Genomic DNA, 18,082 nt, shown 5'->3' with positions numbered 1-18,082 from the left:
TCTTTAATTAAAGTCATTTTTAAAAAAATACAGAGGAGGTACTGGAGGAGTTGGGGTATGGGGTGTGGGGTATATGGGAACTTCTTATATTTTATAATGTAACATTTTTTGTGATCTATGTATCTTTAAAAAAAAAAGAATTAAAAGAAGAAAATTTGCTATAAAAATATATATATACAGAGAAAATGTTTCTTTTTGTGAGCAACAAGTATAACCCAGGAACAGAAGCTCTGGGTTTAGCAAAGCTGAACTAAATAGGGATGTAGAAGAAACCTGCTCTTCTGGCCCTCTGATGATTCTGGACTTGATCATCACATTCTTGTTCTTGTCTACCAGGCTAAGTTGTCATCCAACAACACAGACATCAATTCTTGCCTTCATTACTTGCAGCATTTTAGTTAGAATCACTCTGGGTCCTGATTTTCAGAGCATCTCAACTCTGAGCAGCCACAGTATAAGAATACAGATAAGAAAGAAGCACCAAATTCCACCAATATGTAGCCATTTTTCCCAAGAGTGTCTTCTCTGAAACCCAAGGGAGGCTTCAGAGAATGAAAAAGCTGTCAGTTTTCGAGATGTTCCTCCCCAAGTTTCCCCTGTGGCTGACCACATTGACCACTGGGAAGATGGAGGAGGGTGCCTGTGGGCAACATGCTCCACTGGCAGCTGATCTGGTTAGAGCTGCACTGTCACATGCACAGGCCCTGAAGCCTGCACCCTTCCAGTGCAGCTAATGTCTCAATACTACTACTTTGAAGGGTGTATCTAAGGAAAGATCCCTGGCACCTGAAATGTTACATCGTGCAGTACTGGGCTTGCTCTACAGAGCGGAACTAGGAACAGGGGTGGGAGTCCCAGCATCATTGTCTCAGCTCCAGTCCATCTAAGTCAGAAGTGTTGTCCCACACATACCTTCCTAGATGCCTTGCACCCAAGGCAGTTTTCTTTTTCTTGCCCACCAAACCGATTTCCTCACTGATTACATCAACTTACGTAAAGAAGCTATGGGGGGAGTGGGTGTAGATCAGTGGTTGAGCACCTGCTTCCCATGTACAAGGTCCCCAGTCAATCCTTGGTACCTCCTTAAAAAAAAAAACAAGGCACTATGGGACAGGGGAAGGGAATGTGTATAATGTGTATATCATATTTCAAGACTGAGTAAAAGCAGTACAGCAGAAAACCCAGCCAGTGCGAGTGGAAGGGGGCTAAGAACAATGAAGCACACTGCTCTGGGAACAGTGTCAGACTTCAAAACACCTCAGTTTCCCCAGGCCAGCTGGGTGTGGTCAACTCAGCCTGCTCCCAATCAGCAGGCTCTGGGCACATCTCCCCAGCCAGATGAGTAAGTTGGGATCTGCAAAGGGCAGTGTCTTTTCATACTCTATTACCCGTGAGTGCTGGGCAGGCCTGTTGGCCAAGAGTTTTCTTGGAAAGACTGAGAGAATGTTTGGCATAACCAAAACAGTTCATGCCTCTATCCCTAAAAAGGTGGAAAAATCTGAGTTCATCTTTAGGAGCCTATAGTTCCCCAGTGACCTCAATGACAGACTGTCTTCCCATGACTGGGAAGGTCCATGACATCTGGTGCAGTCATTAAGAGACCATCACCAGAACACTCGGCCAAGCAGAGCAAACCTGTCATGTTAAGGCCTGAGATCACAAGTATATGGAACGAGTCGAAGTTGGTGTTAAGCAACTGGTACATTCACTAAAAAGCATTCTAATCTGCTTTTGAGAAAAGAAAAGGAAGATAGTAACAATGGGGTGCCACCAGAGAGAAAAAGTCTTATAGAGAGAACCTTCCTTCCTTTTACCACTGTGAACAATGGGTGTTGTTGCTAATTTTGAAGAATTTTAAGGATATCCTTTAATGGATGCAAAAGAACACAGAAGTCAAAAACACAATTTGAAATCAGATAGCCCTGTGTTCAATACAAGGCTCAGCTAGGCTCTTTGACCTTGGATAAGCTATTTCATCTCTCTGATTTGTGGTCTCCTCATCTTTAAAATGGGATCATAATACCATCAGGACTACGGTTTGGATTACATGAGATAATGTACACAAAGGATCTGGGGAAGCATCTAATGAATGGTAGCTAACAGAAAAGCTGGGTTCCTTTGTATGCCTGGAAATGCATCTCTCTTATAGATGTCATACCTGCTTGCCAAGATAGAGCTAAATGATGATTTGTGCCTATAAATCCTAGGTTATGCTTCTTTGGAAGGGGAAAAAAAAAACAACAAAATTTAGAAGCCCATTCTCAATTTTAGGATAAATTTATGACTAGCAATGATCACATTTATTTAGTGCCTGACATTAAGTTACAGAAAGAATTTAATGGGTATTTGTTGTATAAGTGAGTGGTGGTTCCAGGGGAAAAAGGAAGATAAGGTTATAAAAAACTTTTACTAATACACAGAAATCAGCATGATAAAGTGGAAGCATATCAGGCTCTGGGTCAGAGACCTAGGAGACCCCATGGCAAGGCACGATAGCTTCTCTAAGACTCTGGTTCCACATCTGTCAAGTCTGGGATAGAGTTATTATCCCCCTGTATAATGGGGATAATAACAAGGCCTACCTCAGAGGGTTGGTCTGAGGACTAAATGAGTTAATATATAAAAGTGCTGGTAAACAGTAAGCATTCAATAAATACTGGCTCTATGACTGAGAGCTAGTATCTATTAATAATTTATTACTAATTATTATTTAATAATTAACATTAAATATTAAAAGACTTGGCCATTTGTCTCAAATTCCACTTGTTCTGATGGTTTTAATCTAGGAATTGATACGAAACACCCATATTCTCCAGCTCCAGAGTACAGAGAGGCTCAGAAACAAAGTCTGTTCAGTCAGGAAACAGCATGTTCTTTATAGTTTCAAATTCCTGGAGACTTCTTCCTGAGCAGGCCACCAGAAAAAGTCATGCATTTTTCAACTGCTGAAGAAGCTGAAGAGGAAGGCCTTTTCCTCCAGTTGGCTCAAAAGCAATGCCCCACTTAAATTTTTAATTATGAAGACTCTGTATCAGTGGTTTTCAGAGAGGACTCTGGCCCTCAGGGAACATGTGGCAATGTCTGGAAACGTTTTTGGTTGTCATACATACGGGTATCTAGTGGGTTGAGGCCAGGAATACTGCTAAATACCCTACAGTACAGAGGATATCCCCCAGCTACAAAGAATTACCTGGCCCAAACTGTCAATGGTGCTGAGGCTGAGAAACCCTGCTCCAGAGGAGAGGTGCTTTTGACAAAGTAGGAGAGAAAAAGAGAATTCACAGTGGTATATCCACCACAATGGAAGCCAGGTAAAGGACACATGCATATAAGCAAGAATGGTCCAGGAAATAAGAACATGAAAATTAACTGAGGAGATGGGGGTACTTAGATTATAGGTAGAATTTAAAAAAATATATCTATGAGAGTTTGAGGACCAGAGAAAGAGGGCTGGCACTCAGTAGAGGCAAGAACGTCCCAAAGCTCACTCGCTCTCAATGCTGATTATTTGCATATCTGTGACTCCCAATATTATACTATTTCGACCTGCTGCTACACAACAAATATTCTGTCGCAGCCCCAGACAAAAACAAATAATGTAAGGGAGGAAAAATAGTGCAAATAATCCTTCCTGCAAAGTCAAACACAGAGCTTAACAATTTGAAGTCTTATTACAGAATTTTACCCTGTCCTCTCTACTGCAAATCTCTAAATTCTTCATCTTTAACTACTCAACAAGCAGTTACTGGGGAATCTAGTGATCAGTCAAATTAGATGAGGTTTCTGCTTATCACAGAGCTTTAAGAGAGTAAAGGGAAGACCTTAATTCCCTTAACCAGTAATAGCCTATAAAATTACAAACCAAGGGTGCATTATAAGGGACTGAAACCTGACCTGTTCCATAGGGGGAGGGAAGAAGAGGAGCTACCACCCAGTAGCAGGGAAGTGACGCATAGGGTGAGATGGGAAGGATTAATAGGAGTTAACTGAGCCAGGAGAGGATGAAGAATTTTCCAAGCTGTATAGAGGAAACAGCACTGCAAAAGCCTTGTGGGAGGAGGGAGCCTGATAAGACCAAGAAATTAAAATAGAGCTGGGTAGAGGACCAGACCATGATGATCCCTAAGGCCTTCTGGAATGTTGAGCTTTATTATTCTAAGAATTATAGAAACCATCAAGGAGGTATAGAAGAAATGTTTCAACCTGTACAGTCCCTACTCTGGTGTGTCCAAGGGTTAGATGAGGCAACTGCTCCTACCAGGACCTCTTTCTCTCAGGTAAATCAAAACCACTGGATCCCAAAGACAGCCAAAGTAGATACAACCCCAGAGTGGTGCTCCTGAGGGCTACAGAGACAACCAGGTCCTATGGTCATGGCAGATGGCTCTGGAGTTCAGTGCCTTGCCAGTGAGCCCTACTCTGGAATCTGTGCTTCTGAGTGTGAGGGAGTTGGACTCAGATGTGACCTCTCTACACATACCTCTTCTGTCACTTTTACTGCATCTGTGGTTGGCGCTGGGGTTGGTGTATGCTCAGGAGACTTGAAACACTGGACTGTCCCTGTGCCAGCTGGGCCCTGAGCCCTCAGCAGAGTTGCAGCACTTACTCTCCAGTTCATTGGACTTACCCAGGTTGGCTAACAGTGAAGTGAGGATGGTCAACCACCATACCAGGGAACCGAGAGAGTCTACAACTACAAGCAGGAGAATTGCATCCATTGGCCATGTGGGATCTAAGCCCCCTCTCAATTTAGAGGTGGAGTGGACATTGCCATCTCAGGGTCCACAGGATGGAGGAATAAAACATGGATTAACGTGGATTTACTGGTATTCTACTATAGAATTACTGCGTCTCTAGCAATGGAAGAAATTGTATCATTGATGTGGAGACAGTGGCCACGGGAGCTGCCGAGGGCAGGAAGAGGGAAGAAGAGGTATGATATGGGGGCATTTTCAGGACTTGGGAGTTGTCCTGAATGATTTTTTCCAGGGGCAGATACAGGACATTATATATCCTGCCATAACCCACTGAATGGACTGGAAGAGTGTAAACTGCAATGTAAACTATAATCCATGCTGTGCAGCAGTGCTCCAAAATGTATTCATCAAATGCAATGAATGTGCCACACTAATGAAAGAGGTTGTTGATGTGGGAGGAGTGTGGGACAGTGGGGAGTTGGGTATATGAGAACCCCTTATATTTTCAAATGTAATATTTTGTGTGAACTATGTATCTTTAAAAAAAAAAAAAGACAATAAAAAATAAATTAAAAAACAAAACAAACAAAAAAACCTCTGGCCTATCACACAGAAGCCCAGGGCAGTGGCAAAGCCTCCAAGAAGTACAGGTTTCCCCTCCAAACCAAGAATCAGCAAGTTCTAAGCCCGATGGCCCATGAAGAGGCCACAGGATGGCTGAGAGAAATAGGTGATGTCAGAGCCTGTAAAGAGCCACAAATTCTAGGGGGACCCCACAGGCACCCCATCTTGTCCTAGTTAAGGGGCAAATTCAGGCTGGAGTAGACAACAACCAACTCTCCCAAATGTCCCTGGGTTCTATCATTTCACCTGCACAGGCCTTGAGTATTAATTTTTCAAAAGATATTTATGGAAGTCCGACCAACCGCCAGCCACTATGCTGTGTCTAGGAGCCCAAATATCCTTCCTACACCCCATCCTTGATCATCTTCTTCCTTGTTCTGGAGACCTGCTTCTTTGTGGCCAGCAGAATGCTGTCTCTTCCCTTCTTACAGAATGGCCACTCTAAAGTATATGTGCCCAGACCCACTCACCAGGTCAGAAACCAGGGGCTTCCCCAGCATCTGACAGGCCCAGCTAAAGTCTTAAAAGATGCTGGCCTACAGCCATGTGAGACCTAAGGGAAACTTTTCCAAGGGATTCCATGAAAACACTATTTGGGCATTAGAAGGTTCAAATGAATGTCCTAGGATATGTGCTAAGAGATGTGGAAGGAAGGAGAAAGGTTAAAAGGATTGAACAAAAATAAACTGAGTATAAGATATCAAGGAGTATTTTGCAAAACGATCAGTTCTTACCTTCAAGACAACAGACTGAGATCATCTAAGAGACCAAGAAGGAAGAAGCCACAAAGTATGCCATAGAGAACAAGCTCTAGAGTCAGACAGCCTTGCTCTGCCACTTACTACCTCTGACCTCATTTAACAGGGCCCATCTATAAGGTTATCATGCCAATTATATGATAAAGGATACAAAGTGCTCAGTATCAGGCCTGACCTGGCAGTGACTCAGCAAGTAGCAGCTCCATAGGGCCAATCCCAGAGTTCCACGCAAATGAAGTAAAAAGGAAAAGGAACCCAAGGTAAGGCCTGAAGAAGAAAATGCCTCAAGATACCCAGTGCAGCCAGAGGATATTTGGGGTAGGGACACTCAACCATTTAACAAATACTAGGAATAGAGGAGTGAACCCATAACACAAGGAAGCACCCTGCCTTTAGGAAGTTTATATTCCAGGGGGAGTTAGAAAAAAGTAGCCAGTGAACAAGAAAACATAGTATGTTAGGCAAGGAAAAAAGGAGGTAGAATGGGGAATCTGGTGATCAAATTAGATGAGGTTTCTGCTATGACGGAGTTCTCCCCTGAGAGCTGCCTGTCCCATGTTACCCTCAGCGCTCCCACAAACAAATACGCAGAAAATTTGGGTAGGATTACCCTTCCCTCACTGCCCGAGGTCCCATAAACTGTACAAGGTGTATTACTTTATTTATTCTTCACCACAGTCCTATAATCCCCATTTTACAGATAAGGAAACAGAAGCTCAGTGAACTGAAGAAACTACCTAGATTCCTAAGGCAGTGTGGCTTGCGTGTCCCACTATGCAGTGTCCTTACTGGGACTTCCTTCATCTGATACTTGGCAAAGAAAGATGGCACTGAGCTGAACTTCATCTACGCTGGAAAGGCTTCCCAGAGCAACGAAAATGCCCAACCTTGGTTTCTGATGAAAAAGGTATAAAAGACTTAAACAAGCCATGCTGTAATTCCATACCTCAAGCCAATTAGTCAAAGATGCCAGACAGTTAAATATCCTTCCTCTTCTATCACACTGGCTGATGAAAACAGTGTCAGACACCTAGAACAGAACAGTGTGCAGAAGGAGAAATAAGCCATTCTATCACCTTCCCCATAACCCTATAAGGGTGAAATAAAATGTAGGCCTCATAACTTCTTGCTGGTTGGCCAGTGACCTGATGGGCCCAGCAGAGCACTCCTGGAACACTCCTCTCCTTTTGCTTCTTCAATCTACAAAGAATTAGAATAGGGTCACTGGGTAGTTGCCTACTTACAGACTTAGAGACCCTGTTCAAATCCAACTGGGGTTTTGGACTCTGTGATGGCATCCCAAAGACTCTGTTGAAGTAGAATTTATTTTAAATTGATACACTGCCAGTATCACATTCCTAACTGAGAAGAACTTGTGCAAAATCCCAATTCTGGGAGCAGATAAGGCTCAAGTGGTTGAGTGCCTGCTTCCCACATAGGAGGTCCCGGGTTTGGTTCCCAGTGCCTCCTAAAACAAACAAACAACAAGCAAAGCAAATGAAAAAACCAACTCAGGGGAGCCAATGTGGCTCAGTGGTTGAGTGCTGGCTCCCGATATATAAGGTTCTGGGTTTAATCCCTGGCCCCTAGTACCTGAAAAACAAAAAACAAAACCCAATTCTCCAAATAAGCAGTAAGTGAAGTGTCTCAAAGAGAAAGAGGTGAGGGACCAGACCTCTAACATGAATCCACAACCATCCTTTGAAATGGCAATATCTCCCATTCACCATATTTACTGTACATAAACCATGTGTCAAATATCACGCTGGATGCTGGGGAAGCACGTATGGAGAAAAAAACTCTGCCTTCAGAAGGCTCACAAGAGAAGGGGTTGTACTCAAAGATCAGGGAGGTTAAGTAATCTGCCCAGGTCATAGTGTTAATAAGGATTGATGTAAATCCAGCTTTATCACACTCCACTATACCTGTCTGCCAGGAAACTGGTACCAGGTTTTGGTATTTTTGTTTCATTTTGTTTTGTTTTCTTGGTGGACGACAGGAAATGTGGGGGTGGAAAAAAAGTTTTCCTTTAGTAGGTGTTTTGTGAACTTCTGCGGAGTAAGGAAAAGTCCTTAGCTTGGGATCAGGAGACTTAACATCCTAATCAAAAAGCAGTAACCCTGGACAAGAATTAACACTCCCCTGTGCTTCAGTATGAGTATCTCTAAAAAACAGGGGTTCTGTACCATTTTTGTTCCACAGACCCCTTTGCCAGTCAGGTGAAAACCACAGACCCCTTACTAAGTCCACACTATAATGTATATTATTTAATAAATATATCACACCCACACCAACATGTCCCCACAATTTTTTTTTTTTTCCAATTTAAATTCAAGCTCATGGACACTTTGTTAAGAACCTCTGCTCTAGAAAGAGGGGATTAGCCTAGCAGGAATGGTAGGTGGGTGTCATCTTGCCTAACAATTTAAATCTGTTCATTCATAGTGGCTGCCTAGAATGCTTTGGCAAGAAGGATTTTGAAGCTACATTGAGGCTTAGCAGGAGCCGTAACTGATTGCGGACGTCTGTCATAAGCTGGGAAGAGTGATTAACCTGAACATCTGAGAACTCCTGCACTTCTGACTGGAGGCATCTGAGTGGGAATCATTTTAAGTTTGGTGACAGAACTTTAAAAACACTCTTTTTTTTCATGACCTTCAAAACAATTCAGAAGAACTTTCCTTTAAGAGAAAGATTGCTTATTTTCTGATTGAGACTAGAGCTGTTATATTGAATTTGTCATTTAAACCGTTCCCTTACTATGGCATATTCATGAAAATCTAGAAATAGTTTTGTACTTTAGATTGCTTCATTGAAACAGTTTACCTGTTGCCACTGGAACCTATGGTAGTGTTTCTGAAGATGCATCTACAGTATTTCCCATCCCAAATCCTGTTTTGCATGTGACCTTGCCACCCTTCCCAATCCCCATAAAGGAGTGAAGTCTATTTCCTTTCTCCTTGAATCTAGATAGACCTGTGGCTGCTCTGTCCAAGAGAAGGTGATGGAAGTGACATTCTGAGACTCCTGAGCCCAGTCATAAAGAAAGCCTGGCAGATAACTGTATTGTGGTTATGTAAGATTTGGGGAAATCTGGGTGAAAGGTATACAGAATCATTTGGACTGCTTTTACAATGTTTTTGTGAGTCTGAAATTGTTTCAAAACTATAAGTTAGGTAATTAAGTTTCTCAGTTCTTTTTTGTTCTCTAAAATGGAAGACGACCAACTACCTTGAGAATGCCATGTTGTGAGGATGCCCAAAGTAGGTGCACTGAGAGACCTCGTGGAGAGAAAGAAAGAGACTGCCCATCCAGCCCCAGCTCTTTCAGGCATCCCAGCTGCATCCCAGGTGAAATGCCAGACCTGTGGGGTTTTGCTTTTTTTTTTTTTTTTTGGTGGGGGATGTGAAAGAATGATTTCTTGCTATAATGAACCAGAAATACAAGATTCCACTGAAATTGGAACAGTTAACAGAATATGGTTGTGCTAGGTGCTGTGGAAGCACAGATTAAAACTTCAGAATGCACAACTATGTGATTATACCAAATACCAATGATTTTATACTTTGTATGGATTGTATGCTTTATTAATATGTATCAATAAAATTAGTTTTTAAAAAAACCTTCAATGAAAATAAAAGGAGGGTCAAACAAAGTCTGCATGAGTAGAGAAGTCCAGGATTGGTCTGGAACACACTTAGGGATAGCAGCATTTCAGCATGGATATCTCCTGACCCCTCCCCTCCTTCTCCCTCTGAAGCACCTGCCAAACTAAATAGCTTCTTTTTCCCTATTGTAGGCGTAGGCCAACCCAAACTATGGATGTGATACACAGCCAAGAAGAAAGTTTCTAAATCTCATTGGAGGGTAGAAAGTACACATACCCAACCAAGCACACTGGTCACCATCTATTTTCCAGCCCCAATTGAAGCCACAGGGAGCAAAGAGGAGTATTTCCTAACAAACCCTGTCCAAACTGCAGAACCACTAACTCCTGTGATTTGGGGTAGTTTGTTACATTGCAATAGATAACCAAATATACATTACAACTCCACTGTGACAAAAATCCTTAAATTCTGGTTTGGCAAGAATTGGATACCCAAATTGGTCCTTTGGATCTAATTCTTGGAAAGAGGTAATTTTACATTTTTCTGGACTAAATGCTTTTGTTTCCTGAGCTCCTTTTTATACAGTATCCTGCTCTTTTTCAGTAAGATTTGTCTTCTCATGTATCTAAGACTTAGGGATTTTTTTTCCTTTTTTGGAGGAGTTTCTGTTCCTTCAGTTCCTTCAGAATTCCTTTTCCCTGTCTGTTCTGATAAGCACTTATGATGGAAGCTTTACCGATGTGGCCAATGATGATGCTTGGTTGTCAGTTAATAATTAAGGCTGAGGTTCTATCGCTTGACTAATACAAATGGTAAGAGCCTAAATTAAGACAATAAGAGCAAGGTTGACTGATTTCAGGCATTAAGGATATAATTACATTTGGGGAGAGAAGAAGTGCTATGAAAGAAATCTGTATCGTGTTCAGGCTAAGTACAAGGGAGTGGTAAATGTTACTGGAAGTGTGGGGGGTGGGGTATGGAAAAGCTTCTTGGAGGAGGCTGATGGTTTGTTTGCTCTCCAGAGATGTGTAAGTTGGGACAAAAGTGGGAATGAGGAGTGCGCAGTGAGTTTGAAATATAAGCAAAGGTGGGGTATGGAGCAGCACAGCCTGTTAGGGACCTTATCTACATATGGATTATTTAGAAGATGACACCTGGACTTGAAGACAACATATTGGATGCGATATCTTGGGAGGGGTATGTGTATTCTGCACATGGGATGGACACGAACTGTTGAGGGCAAAGGGCAAACTGTGGTGGATTGTCTGCAAAGATGGTCACCAACAATTCCTCTCACCTTGTATTCACATGCTGTTCCACCTATGAAGAGATGGAGTCTATTGTACATGAATGTTCCCAGCAGTGTTAGCCAAAAAGAGGAAGCAACCCAAGTGTCCAGCAGAGGATGGATAAACAAAATTTGGTAAAATGTGGTATATCCATCAATGGAATACATTTGGCCAGAAAAAGGAATAAGTTCTCATACATGCTACAACATGGATGAACCCTGAAGACATTATGCTGAGTAACATGTTTTTGTGACAAACACAACAGGACAAATAATGTATGTTCTCACTTATACGAAATAATTAGAATAAGCAAATTTATAGAATCAGAAACTAGAATACAGGGTGCCAGGGGCCAGGGTGGAGGTAGGAAAGAGGAGTTAATGCTTAATTGGTGCAGAGTTTCTGCCTAAGGTGATAGAAAACTTTTGGTAACGGATGGCAGTGATGGTGGCACAATATTGTGAATGTAATTAACACCAATGAATTGTATATTTAAATGTGGTTAAAAGGAAAAGTTGTATATATGCTACTAGAATAAAAATTTTCTTAAAAACACAGAACTGTACAACACAGTGACCCCTCATGTAAACTATGAGCCATATTTAATATTATTGTTATAATAATATTGTTTCACCATAACAAAGGTACCACACTAATGTAAAGAGATAATAATAGGGGTGTGTGTGTGGGAACTCCTTTTGCAGGTGATTAAAAAAACTCTAAAATTGATCACAGTAATGGTTATGTAACTCTGAATATACTAAAAAATGGCTCATTGTACAATTTATATGGTGAAATGTATAGTACATGAATTCCTCTCTTGTTGAATTTGGACTTGCTTTGGAAAACAGAATATGCAGAAGTGACAATGCGCCAGTTCTGGGTCTAGCCATTAAAAACTTAGCAGCTTCCACACTCGTCCTTTTGCAAGCCAGCTGCCACGTAAAGAACCTCAGACCAGACTATCCAATGACAAGAGACTGGGTGTAGAGAAAAGGCAAACCAAGAACCTAAGTCATATGAGTGAGGCCATTTTGACATTCCAGCCAAAATCAGGCTTACAGCGGAATTAAGCCTCATGAGTGACCCCAAGTGAAGGGGTGATATGAAGGAGAAAAACCTCCTAGCCAAATCACAGAATTGTGAAAAATAGTAAGTTATGGTTGTTTTAAGCATCTGAGTTTTGAGGAGATATGTTCTATACAATAGATAACAAACACAACCTCTCTGAGTCTCAGATTCTACCTCTATAACATGGGGCTGATGCCACCCACCTTGCAGGGTCATTATGAAGATTACATGATGACAATGCCAGTCACTATGCTTAAGATGGTATATGTTACTATTATTAATAAACCACTTCAGAAGATCCCCAATATAATCTGCAAGTACACTCCCTGGGAAGCTCATTCCCACAAGAGAATGCCCTCAATCACATGGTTTCCAAAATGCTCATTTCCTAAGGAAAAATGAAGGGTTTTTTTGTTTGCTGTAATTTTTTCTGGAAAAAAAAAAAATGAACCGCAGAGGGTCAAAGATGATTCTTCTTAGATTAGACATCTACTTATCTTGCCATCTATCACATCTTTATTAAGCCCTTACTAATTATCAAACACCAGTGAAGAACAATTAAAGAAGACCCTCCCTTTGAAAAAGAAACAATTTCTGCCCATGTAGCCATTAACAGAATGGACTACACACTTCAGCCAAGAGATGGTAACTGCAATAGAAGATAAATCTAAACCATTCAGCCAGAGAGAAAAAATTTCACACCAACCTCTACAGAGATCTTAAGAGACATGTCTGCAGAACTCAAGACCCTAGTAGACAAGAATGATCCTGACTGGGGATTCCAAAAGCAATACAAAGAGCAAGGAATGAAATAGGTTCCCCAAAAGATTCATCTCTTGGTGAGTCTACATCCTCAAAGGGTAGCATTCACAGAAACTGGATCCCAGGTAAGAGAAAAACTTGACCAACTGACAGTTAAAAATTCACAAGTTGATAAAAGAAAAAGAAATCCACAGCATATCCTTAGGAAAGTAGGTTAAACAGTTTTTAACTGCATTTATGAAATCATGATAATTTTTTAAAAAAATATTTATTTATTTCTTCCCTCCCCCCACCGCCCCAATTATCTGTTCTCTGTGTCTATTTGCTGCATCTTCTTCTTTGTCTGCTTCTGTTGTGAGCGGCACGGGAATCTTTGTTTCTTTTTGTTGCGTCTTCTTGTTGTGTCAGCTCTCCGTGTGTGAGGCGCCATTCTTAGGCAAGGCTGCACTTTCTTTCACGCTGGGTGGCTCTCCTTACGGGGCGCACTCCTTGTGTGTGGGGCTCCCCTATGTGGGGGACACCCCTGCGTGGCAGGGCACTCCTTGCGCACATCAGCACTGCGCATGGGCCAGCTCCACATTGTTCAAGGAGGCCCAGGGTTTGAACCGCAGACCTCCCATGTGGTAGACGGACGCCCTAACCACTGGGCCAAGTCTGCTTCCCGAAATCATGATAAATTGATAATGCTGAAGAAAAAGAGGGAAGTGAATGTGCCTCAGGCAGTTGGGCACCTGCCTACCACACAGGAGGTCCCGGGTTTTCCAGGGCCTCCTAAAGAAGACAAGCAAGACAGTTAGCTAACGCAATGGGCTGGCGCAGTGAGCTGATTCAAAAAGATGACGCAACAAGGTGATGCAATGAGGAAACAAGAGACTTAACAAGGAGGAAGCAGATGTGGCTTAAGGGATTGGGCACCTCCCTCCCACATGGGAGGTCTTGGGTTCAGTTCCTGGTGCCTCCTAAAAAGACAACGAGCAGATACAGAGAGCACACAGTGAAAAGACACACAGAGCAGACAGCAAGTGCGAACAGTAAGGGGTGGGGGAAAAAAGAAATAAATCTTTAAAAAAAGAAAAAGAGCCTTTTAATCCTCAGAAGAATTAAGACATTATTTTTTCTTTAAAAAGCTTACATCAATACTTAAATTATACCAAAAGAAAGAGGACCAAATCTGTGGGTATTTTCTGCATGACAGACAAAGTCTACTGAACCTAGAAAGCACTTATCCTAGATAAGCTCAATAAAGTTCCAAACTTGTTGAGTGTTGGAGAACTGTATAAATGATATAGCTCAGAAATGGACAAAAAAATACCATGAAGGATTTGGGTGGAGGACAAAATACCCGGCAGGCATTGGTTGAGTCTACTGGATGACCCAAATGCTGTGCTGACTTGTCTTAATTTAAGTGTAATATAGTAAAGTACACAAATCATAAATATAAACTCAGAGAATGTTCATGCCCAGATAAAGAATATTTCCAATACCCCAGAAGGCTCCCTTATGCCCTTCCCAATCAATAACCAATCCCACCCAATGCCCTGTCCCCACTCCAGCCAGAAGGAACCACTATTCTGAGCTTGATCTCTATAGATTAATTTTGCCTATTCTTAAATTTCATATAAATGAAATCATTAACAGTTTGTGGTCTTTTGTGCCTGCCTTATTTCATCTATCACTAGGTTAATTTGTTTTGAAGTAGAAAACCCAGAAGCTGAGATTTACTTTTAGGAACTCCCCACTGACGTCACAGACCTGAATTCCATCTACTCTGATTATACCAGTTATACTTCCTGCACCATTCTGAGCATATGTTATAAAAACTGCAATAAGAAAACAGAAACTTGGATTATAAAAGTTCTTCAAGATAAACTAGACCTTTTCTATTCAAACTTAACAAAGCCTCTGACTTGACATTAAAAGTAAAATCTGGGAAACGGACTTTGGCCCAGTGGTTAGGGCGTCCGTCTACCATATGGGAGGTCCGCGGTTCAAGCCCCGGGCCTCCTTGACCCGTGTGGAGCTGGCCATGCGCAGTGCTGATGCGTGCAAGGAGTGCCCTGCCACGCAAGGGTGTCCCCCGCGTGGGAAAGCCCCACGCGCAAGGAGTGCGCCCATGAGGAAAGCCGCCCAGCGTGAAAAGAGAGAGCAGCCTGCCCAGGAATGGCGCCGCCCACACTTCCCGTGCCGCTGACGACAACAGAAGCGGACAAAGAAACAAGACGCAGCAAATAGACACCAAGAACAGACAACCAGGGGAGGGGGGGAAATTAAATAAATAAATAAATCTTTAAAAAAAAAAAAAAAAAAAAAAAAAAGTAAAATCTTTCCCATATAAGGTGAAATTCCTCTTAAAATATATTTTTCTTCAATGACATCCACCCATTCTAAAGAATCCTCAAATCCTAGAATAAGATTAACCATCAACTCTTTTATAACTTCTGATTAGTAAGGGATTAAACTATACAGAAATCTCTCAGGTGGTCTAAGGTCCTAATATATTCAGGTGAACACAGGTCAGCTCAGAAAACAGAGAAGGGGGGAGGGAAGAATACGGCAATAAATTACAAGGACAGATTCTTGGCCTTAAGGACATTATGTTGAATGAAATAAGTCAAACAATAAGAACAAATACTGTATGACTTCACTAATATGAGCTAAATAAAATGAGCAAATTAAAACAAACAAACAAAAAAAACATTCCTGGGCCAAACTATCAGAAATCTGAGATCCACCACTTCTAACTGGATGGCCTTGGGTACTCTGCTTTAATAACCTCACGGCAAAATGGGAATAACCTCAAAGGATTATTGCAAGGATTAAATGTTAAAGTATATAAAGCTCTTAGGAGACCACTTGGCACAAAATGAGCACTTGGTAAGAATTAGCTCTTTAAAAAAACTGAAAGTGCTATAAGGGAGAGCTATTCTGCAAACCAAAGGGTTATAAAATAGTTGCCAATGCAGCACAGTGCTTCTTAAGATGTTTTATTTCCAATCCTTCACAGACTGACACTTTTGTAAAATGCAACATTACATGCTTTGATGTCACAGCAATATCTAATTGCTCTAAAAGTTCCTAAATGCTATTCTTACTTTCTATACTTATCTCATCATGGTCCATCATGGTCTGTTAAACATTTCATGGACTAGTAATTGTCTGCAGGCTGAATTTTGAGTAGCACTCTTCTATTAATAGCACATAAGGGAGACTCAGAAACCTGCTAAAAACACAACTAGCAGGTAAAATAAAATTATGAAAACCAACCCCACTAGCAGAGGCAGGAGGATGACTTGGAGGTCAATAAGCTGAGAGACAAAATAATCCCAACAGGTGAAACCTGAAAAATGAAACTGGCAACTGGTACTTTCCCCTACCAGTGCTCTAGGGATGGCCCTCAGGAACATGTTGGCCAGAAAGACATCAGCCCTGGAGAGAAAAAAAAAGGCATGAAGGAAGTAGGCAGAGTTTTGGGGACATCAACAATGATCCACAAAAGCCAGACAAATTTCTTCTCTGCCAAAGAAAGCATTTCCTTTGGTGACATGGGACTGCACATATGCACACCCACACATACACATACATACACATGCCCCGTTCATAGTACCTGTAGTTTTTGGAGGTTCCTGAGGTCCACCTTGCCAGCCATACTGTGGGTATCCTTGGTAGGGGTACCCCTGAGGAGGTGGATAGTGTCCCCCCATAGGCCCTGGAGGGTAGACTTCAGGCCCCACTGGTGGTTGTGGGTAAGGTGGGTATGGGGCCGTCGGGCCAGGCCCTGAATATGGTGGAGGGTTCCCTGGATTCATCAGGACCTAAGAGGCAAAGAGAATGAAAATTATTTGCATTTAACCTGCTGAAATTGTTAAGAAAAAAATTCCAACCTGTGATATCATTTAAAAAATGCCTTCAAGATGGTTCAAGACTTGTAAATCTCTAGCTCTGCCCATTTTCAGTTCCCATCGCACCATTATCACATTTGCAATCATCTTCTGTCTCTTTCTGTTTGCCTGTTGCTTCCACTAGACTGAAGGCATGGTCAGTAAGAACCACGTCAGTTTTGGACCACACTGTGTCCCTAGAGTTCAGCACAGTGCCTGACATAAGGCAGACTCCTCAATAAATATGCTGAATAACAGGACATTGTTTTGTTTTTAAAAATTATCTGAAATATCCACAAATTGGTTGGATAAATCCAACAAGAAGGAAGAAAGACTAATACTATTAACTGTGAGTCAAAACAGTAGAAGCTGGGGAGTGGATGTAGTTCAAGTGGTTGAGTGCCTGCTTCCCACATACGAGGTCCTGGGTTCAATCCCCAGCCCCAGAACCTAAAACAAACAAACAAACAAACAAACAAAAACAGTGGAAGCTGACCCAGTATCGGAAACCCTCTAATAAACAGGGCTGAGCCACAGTGGGGACTTCAAACAAGCAGCACCACCAAAGCCTGTAACCACCATCACCACCCCAGGCATTGAAGTGCTCTGGTGCTCTCCCAGACTGGACACTCCTACAGCAAGCAATGGGCTCAGTCAACAAGTGACAGAGAGCTCTCTACAAAGGATGTTGAGCATTTTTGATCACCCAGGCTCCCAGGACTCTGGAGGGTTCACCAGGAACCACTTGTGTTTACAGGTTTCTGTACACAATGGCTTGCTTCTGTGTGGGAGGCCAACTGCTTCCCAGCTCTTCAGCTTGTTAACCCTTTTGACTGGGGTTCAAACTTCTCAAGGGCTAGCATCTTTATTCCTGTTTCTAATCAACTCTATAAACTCCACAATACCTGGGACAAGAACTTCCAAATTAAAAACAAAGAATTATTGGGAAATAAAAAGTATTTACTCTGGGAAGCGGATGTGACTCAAGCAGTTGGGCTCCCGTCTACCATACAGGAGGTCCAGGGTTCAATGCCCAGGGCCTCCTGGTGAAGGCAAGCTGGCCCATGCAGAGTACTGCCCTGCGCAGGAGTATCACCCTGCACAGGAGTGCTGGCCCACATGGAAAGCTGGAGCAGCAAGATGACGCAACGAAAAGAGACACAGAGGAGAAATAATAAGAGATGGAGCAGTTCAGGGAGCTAAGGTGGTGCAAGAGAATGATCGTCTCTCTCCCACTCCAGAAGGTCCCAGGATTGGTTCCCAGAGCCACCTAATGAGAATACAAGCAGACACAGAAGAAGACACAGCAAATGGACACAGAGAATACATACATACATACATACATCTTTAAAAAATAATAAATGCTTAAAAAAGAAAAAAGTATATACTCTCTGG

The 18,082-nt window shown here is 42.1% G+C and overlaps 1 non-coding gene across 1 annotated transcript in view; it reads right to left on the bottom strand.

Annotated features, from left to right (window-relative positions):
• The window catches only part of LOC101416996 (uncharacterized), a 62,620-nt gene that overhangs the window by 13,368 nt on the left and 31,170 nt on the right, over positions 1–18,082 (bottom strand). Inside the window, exon 2 of the transcript XR_009181522.2 lies at positions 16,414–16,621. This is a non-coding gene — a transcript (uncharacterized protein). The remainder of the gene's footprint in view (positions 1–16,413; positions 16,622–18,082) is intronic.

This window comes from Dasypus novemcinctus, chromosome 2 (assembly GCF_030445035.2).
Source record: "Dasypus novemcinctus isolate mDasNov1 chromosome 2, mDasNov1.1.hap2, whole genome shotgun sequence".
NCBI lineage: Eukaryota > Metazoa > Chordata > Mammalia > Cingulata > Dasypodidae > Dasypus > Dasypus novemcinctus.
This window is presented reverse-complemented; position numbering and strand designations above follow the sequence as displayed.